This window comes from Indicator indicator, chromosome 1, assembly GCF_027791375.1.
Source record: "Indicator indicator isolate 239-I01 chromosome 1, UM_Iind_1.1, whole genome shotgun sequence".
Lineage (NCBI taxonomy): Eukaryota > Metazoa > Chordata > Aves > Piciformes > Indicatoridae > Indicator > Indicator indicator.
Genome location: NC_072010.1, coordinates 112,973,090 through 112,979,089, shown reverse-complemented (window position 1 = coordinate 112,979,089; position 6,000 = coordinate 112,973,090).

The following is a 6,000-nucleotide window of genomic DNA, read 5'->3' as shown; positions in this document are numbered from 1 at the left end:
TAAGAGAATTATAGTGGAAGGAACCTACTACTAGAATGGGAGGATCTAACTATTTTAGTTCAACTAAAGATTTCTTCTTCAGAGGCTCAATATCACCCTCTTTGTACCACTAATGCCACCTGAAAAGCTATTAGCAAACAGGAATTTTTAAACATTAAGACAGACTTAATGATATCAACTAAGGCACTGACTCCTTACCACAGACAGTTAAGAGTCTATAGGCAAACATTACACGTGCTTGAAGCAGCACTATTTTCTAGCAGACACTATCTACCAGACAAAATTAATTTCTATTGCATTTCTTAAAATTAGCATATTATGTTCAATAGTAGGTTACTATTTGTTCTTTTATGAACTGTATTGCTTACTGTGGTTTTAAATACAGTAAGTACAGAACAGCAGAACATGCAGAAAATTCTAAGCTGGACAATGGACGTTTTCAAGGTTTGTCACTAAACACCTCCAAAATCCACCATGTCCTGCCATGAATTTAAGTATAGATGACCTTATTTGAAAACATATTCTGACATTTTTATGTTTTGAACTTTTCCTCTGAATTTAAGTTTTACAAACTAGAATTAAAAAGAGACAATGATAAAGAACAGTTGGAAAAGAATAGTGGAAAACCTTGCTTGCTTGGTTTTTAAATTTAGTACTTGACTGAATACCTACAGCAACTTAACTCCATTATTCTAACAAAAAAAAAAAAAAACGTTCTTTCTCTTTGTCATTTATCCTGCTATTTTGCAACTTGAGTACATACTGAAGAATGGAGGTACTAAAACAGAATGCTTCTTTGTGAGAAAATTTTAGAAGCATTTGAGGTGTAGCACTATCAACTATTTCCAGTCTATCCTTGTTGGGATTGTCTCTTACAAAGATCAACAGAACTAAATCAACAAACAACAATATAAAGCTTAAAGGGGAAAAAACACCTGCCAGCCCTCAGGTAATACTGAAATATACAGGACCATTAAAGTGAAGAAATACAGATACAAGAGAGGAAAGAAAAAAAAAACCAACAAAAAACAGACGAAAAGAATACTGACTAGAGATGGCAAAGAGCTAGAAATGTAAACATTGCAGTAGCACAGACAGTAGATACATCAATGGACCAGATCAGAGAACTGTTGTATAAAAAAAGGCAATTGCACTGGAAGCCCATGGGAAATAACAAATAAATAAATAAATAAATAAATCCAATCTGAATATGGTGTAAGTCTACCTATCCACCTGAGAAAAACAGAGAACTAAGTTTATCCAGTTGGGACTCAACTTGTGATTCAAAGAAAAAAGGTCAGATTTTTGTTCAAGAAATTGAACTATTACACCATCACTTTTGGCACATGATCAGATTACTGGCATTTTGTCAGAAAAGAGAACTCTGAAGTTGTCAGCTTTTGTTTATGATTCTCTGTAAGAAAGAGAATCTTGCTTCCCCAAAATACCCTGAAGATTTATGGAAGCTATAGAACCTTACACTGAGTAACTGAGCTTCCATATAAATGTCCTCAAGAAACACAGGAATCCATCCAGAATCTGTTCACAGATTAAGTACTTGCAGGGAACTCTTCATGTTCCATCTACATATTGTAAAAGATTCCCTTCAATAGCTGGCTTTGCATAGGCACAAGCACATGTTCATACAAAACTGTTTGCAGGATGAGGGCATAACAACGCAAAGCTAATATCTAAACATAGTGTAACATAGCTGAAACTAGGATCTGTTCAGCCTTTATCTTACTCAGTTGTGAGACTGACAGAATAGACAACACAAGTTCTAACCAATCCTGCCATGACCTATTAAAAAAAAAAGCTTACTTAAAAACCAGCAACTATTGCACCTCAGAGTTTACAGGGCAGTCCATATTCCTGTGCTGGTGAATGTGAAATTGCAATTATAAGCTACACTACATGAAAAATGTATTTTTACATTTACTTACAAAAGGCTTTTTTACTAACACCACAACATTATCTTCCTTGCATCTTCAGTTTTCAGATCAGTCATATGACTAAGCCCTAAGTTTCCAAAAGGCAACTTCAGGTTTTAAATTGTAACATAGTATGAAGACAGTCCTCATTGATAAGCAACTGAGTGTCCCTGCATAAATTCATCTTGACTTTTGAAAGTTAGATACACAACTAACTTAAAACAGTTTCCTCAGCTAAATGGACACCCAAAACTTAGAAGCTGAATTAGCTTTCTAGTAGTCAGTACTGGATTTCTCCTTGACAGTTTAACTAGGAGGGCATCTAACAAATAGTTAATGTACATTTTGCAATACAAGCATTATTTAGAAAACAATAGATGCATTTTTTTTGCTTTCCCTTGAGATAGGTGATTGCTCTTCTTTCTCCAAAACATGCAACTAGACATAATTTGAATATTTTTCTCTTACACTGCTTCTAGATACTCACATTGAAAGACTTTAAAGTACCAGAAATGAACAAAAGTTCTCATTTCTTCAGTGTAACTCTGGCACAGGTACTTTTTGATCTTAACAGGCCTGCAGAATCACAGAAGGAATGCAACAATTTCATTTGCATATGTTATATTTATTGACAAACTAATTGCTTTGTTATATGTTGCAAAACTGTAATGATTCCTCAAAACAATTACTGTCTCATTTAAGGGTTCATACACAGACTTTACCTCAGAATCTTAATACAGTTCCACAGACGTCTCCAATCACAAAGCATGGACAAAGCCAAAAAAAGTTGCCTGCTGGCAAGCTATTATAGGGGTGATCTTCACACCCTAATAAAGTTATCACTACAGAAACTGCCTGTCAGATCTCAGAAACTAGAAATCTGTTTCACTTGCCACTCGGTCTCTTCAGTAAGCTCAAACATGCAGCTTTAATTTTAATGCTAAATTGTTTATTTTAGTCCTTTAAGCCATGAAAATTCTGTTGAAGGTATCTGCGGACAGTTAATACCACAAAGGTGATTTAGTTATGCCTAACATACTGTTCAGTAAAAACAGAAAAATCATAACACCAAACAGTGACAGAAATTGACTGCTTTCTTTAAAAAGCAGGGAGCCAAAACAAAAAAAAGTCTGCAGTTAATTGTCAGGAATACTGGGAAATGCAGACTACCTGCTCACAGCATGTGTGGTTCCAAATGGAAGCTTCTACTATGAAGTATATATTCCATTAAAAACTTCACTTTCCATTGCTTTATTCTCAGTTGTAAAGTCTGGGAATTTTGGAAAATATCTTTAGAAATTATGGCTAAAGATATGCAAAGCAGCTAACTATTAAATAGGTCTAGAGATAATGCTTTAGATTTCTTAAGTATTGTATGAGTTAGAAATTTTCTGAACCCTGTAAGTCCTCAAATAGGGCTTGTTACTTAACTCATAGATAACTTTAATTGTTGTAAATATTAATTAGATTATGTATGAAAGTATAGAAAGTAATGTGGTACAAAGGAGTTTCATCATAAGTCCTCCAGAGAACTCCCAACCATTTCAGGTGCTATGAATCTCCTTTCAGAAACCAAAGATCTGAACCTTTTCTATGTATTTTGGAAGCATACTAACAACTTATCTTCAAATTGTGCATTTATACAGAGCAAGTAAAACTACCTTTAAATGACACAAAGATAAACCACTCTCCAGTCATTTACAGTAGATTTATTATCCTCAGGTATAGACTCTTAAAAGATATTTAGATAGAGAATCCCCATGGAAATTGGAGGGAGCTACCCATCAAAATACAAAGGAAAATATTTTTAGACAAGAGGTCTTCAACAAAATTATTCTAATAGTATTACCGGAGCTTGCTAAGTTAGAATATTAATACTACTATATTTATCTGTAATACTAGAACATACCATCAAAGCCATGATTTTCAAGGATTGCCATCACTCAACAGATTACTCTCATAAATCCATAGTACTTAGACTTCAACTGTCAAAACTGTGTTCACCACAAATATCCTGTGGACACACACAACCACAAAAGACAGAGGAGGGGAACAGAGATTGAGAACTACTGTGAAAGAGAAATATACAGCAGAAATTTAGGTTTCAGGCAAGTAATGATACCATTGTTTCAACATTCCAGACATACATTTTGCACAACGCTTGAAAATTTGACTTTGCAGAGAAAAAGAAAGATGACCACTGAAATGACAATAGCATTAATTCCATTAACTTAGAAAGAACACATGAAAAAGGAAAATACAATAACCAACATTTAGTAAAAGACAACCAAATCCTGTATTTTCGCATTTTGTTTGATTGCAATGAAGAGAATGTCGTAACAATGCACCTTTTGCATCAAAAATAAAAGAAACTCTTTCTTCCGGGGAAGACAGAGGATACATCTCTTTACTCCACTCTACACAAAACTACTTAATGTCCCTTCTCTCTTCTGGTCATGAATTTAACCCTCTGGCACTCTGAAGATAAATTCCCATTTCAGCTGTAGAAAAGCATTTAAGATCAGTAATCAGAAACTAATCTCTCCTATATAAATGCTACATGGTCTAACAAGAACTTGAGTACCTTTACCCTTTACACAAACACAGAGCTATAGAGATTCATTACAGACAGGTGAATTAACCAGACATCTACATGCATCCCCCAAAGCTATACAGTTTTGGTTTTGTTGTATGAAGGATTGGCACACACAGTTATGAATACTGCAATTTGCAATTAAAATGCCAAGACAATAATAATGACATCTAAAAATAATCATCGGAATCTGTTATATTTTTCAATTTTAGAAAATGTACTCTTAAAATGAGGGTAACTATTTTTCCCACATATCATACAGAAATTTTAGCACCACAGTAAGGTTTTATGTGCACAAGTAATTTATCATTAGATCTCAGACTGGACCAGGTTTCTAATTGTCTACCACACCACCCAATTTCATGCTATGCAAGTAAAAACAAAACTAACTTACTGTGTAGAACACATTTCTAGTTCAGCAGCTGTATTAAATACAATAGAAATAAGCTTTCAAAGTTTCCATCAGACGATAGGAAAAGAAGCAATCTTTATTTTTAGTGTACAAAAGAAGAAAAAAAATAATCTGATCTCTTTAGTTTCATTCAGGTTAACTACTGAAATGCGTGCTACAAACTAATCAGTCTTCTTATGACCTGTTCTAATCCCTTACCAAAGACGGCATAAACAAATATTCATAATTGATAACTCAACATGGTGATCTCCCCATTCCTCAGACCATTGTTTATGTTTTCTATAACATTTTTGTTTGCCTTTTTGTTCTACAAATGGAATTCTTAAATTCCTATTTTCCCTGATGTTACCCTACTGAAAGCGAAAATTACAAGCCATGACTACAATACAAAGATAGACCAGAAAAGGCTATTCAACATCATCATTTGGAATTATTTAACTGCTAAATTCACATTCTTGCCTGAATCCAAATCTATCTTAATTGCATGATTAGAGGTATTGAGGAAAGGACATGAAGATTTTCTACCAAATATCTAACAGCAGCAAGAGACAAAACAGGCACTGCAAGTCACTAGTTCATTTTGAGATTCCAATCCTTAGATTACTGTATCCAAGTAGTTATTCCAGTGAACCAGAATATAAAGGGAAAATATCAAGAAAACACAGCTAGCCTGAAAAGGATCTTATCTGAAAAGAAAGACAGTGGGATATTATAGAGGGAACACTAAAATTGAAAGAATTGTGTTTTGTCAAGCAGCAAGTGCAGAGAGCACCCTGCTCAGCTCAAATGAAGTTTAAGCCTAATACACTGGAGAAACTGTTCAGAAACAGTTCATCTGTATGAAACATGACCCCTGTAAAGCTGCCAAAAATCAGCGACAGTATACAAGTGCTAATCACGCAAGCTAAAATGGCTCAAGCTGCTTTGACTCACACGCACGCCCAAACATTGATGACCACGTATCTGAAAATATAAGGCAAACATAGTGCAACTGTTTTCTCTACCTGTACTTCTATATGCAATCGTCCACAAGCAAGTACACTCCCCATTCCTCTACTCAGAAA